The following is a 1462-nucleotide window of genomic DNA, read 5'->3' as shown; positions in this document are numbered from 1 at the left end:
CTAGGAAACTCCGTAAGACCAAGATGCTGGTGTAAGGGAAAGGCGATACAAAAACAAACAAACAAAAAACCACCTCATCCCTCCCCAGTGATTTCCATGTTTTGATGAGGTTGAAACAAACTTTTACATGTCTGGACCTTCCATAAATGTGTGTTTGCTTGTGTCTAAAAGATGATTCCGTTGAAAATAATAAAACATGGTACTAAAAACTGGAAAGCTGTGACATTTAGTATAAGGAGTTGTAAATTAAGGCAGAGGATGAGGGAAGGAATGACAAAGAGATGACGGAAAAGCATCCATAAAGTAAGACACACGGTTGAAAGATAAACTTCAAAAGGATGGAGTCTGTAAGTCCTGCTCTTGACGTTTCTTTCCTTTACCTCACATGCTGAAGCTCCTGATGACTCAGAAAATTCCGGAGGTGGCGAGGCTGACGACCCTGGGAAGTAGTTGAAAATTCACTTCAGTCCCTTCTTTCTGCTCAATCCTCAGCCTTTCCAGTGCCTCTCAGAGCATGTCAGGCTTGCCAGTTCCTTTCACTTAAACAGATAGCTGCTCCTCAGGACTCGGACTTCCACTTGGCAATGTTCTCTGGGATGGGAAATAAGAAGATCGTAAGCTAGGTAATAGCCAAAATATTGTTAATAGATAATTCGCTATTACATGATTACCTCTTACTAGACATTGGATGAATACGTGGCCACTTAAGAATCAACTAGAACTTTGTTTCTCTTCTTCTCTCCAAAAGGCAAAAAAAGAGAAGAGACTTTGTCCACCATTTATTGCACTGAGCATAAACAGGAACTGAAACCAAACCTAGTTTCTCCTCCCATACAGACTAGACGAAACAGACATGTATCAGAGGAGCAGAAACCATGTAGTGAAAAAAGTGGAAAGTAATAGGTTTGATTTTGATGTGAAGTATTTTACAGATACCCCAAGTCAAAATTAATAGCAGTTAAAATGACAGATGTCCTCCAAGAATGGATGAGTGTGTGTGTGTGTGCATGTGTGTGTGTCTGTCTGTCTGTCTGTCTGTAAGGACAGGAACAGATTCCTTTTCAAAGGAGTGGCAGAAAAAAAAACATATCATGCCACCTAGTGGCAGAAAATAAGCCGATTCCTTTTAATGGCACAAAGCCACTGTCTTTTCATCAGAAAAAGCAAATTAATTCACTAGTATAGTGGACCCTTGATTTTGCAAATTACACAGTAGATAAAATTTAAATATCATGTCTGTGCTTTAGTTTTTCAGCCACCAATGGCATTTAAAAAATTGGTGAAGTTTTGAGAGTCCTGGAGTCAGAGTTAGGATAACTCTCATGTCTCTTTCTAACCAGATCACTTAACCATCCTGGAGATCATTTCTGCCACCAGAAGGGCAGGATAGATGAACCTAACCTGTTATCGTGCTCTTAAATTCCACGTTTCAAAGTAAGCAACAGGCCATATAATAAGGGTA

General features: G+C 39.7%; 1 long non-coding RNA gene across 1 annotated transcript; it reads right to left on the bottom strand.

The window, feature by feature from the left end:
- Window positions 1-211: 211 nt before the first annotated feature.
- LOC121027137 (uncharacterized) lies at window positions 212-815 on the bottom strand. Its single transcript, XR_005788575.1, has 2 exons — window positions 672-815; window positions 212-591 (listed from the first exon to the last, which is right to left on the bottom strand). It is a non-coding gene; the product is annotated as an uncharacterized LOC121027137 (long non-coding RNA).
- Window positions 816-1462: the final 647 nt, after the last annotated feature.

This window comes from Herpailurus yagouaroundi, unplaced genomic scaffold (genome assembly GCF_014898765.1).
Source record: "Herpailurus yagouaroundi ecotype Mexico unplaced genomic scaffold, PumYag 28, whole genome shotgun sequence".
NCBI lineage: Eukaryota > Metazoa > Chordata > Mammalia > Carnivora > Felidae > Herpailurus > Herpailurus yagouaroundi.
Note: the sequence above shows the minus strand (reverse complement) of the source record. Positions and strands in the feature narration are given on the sequence as shown.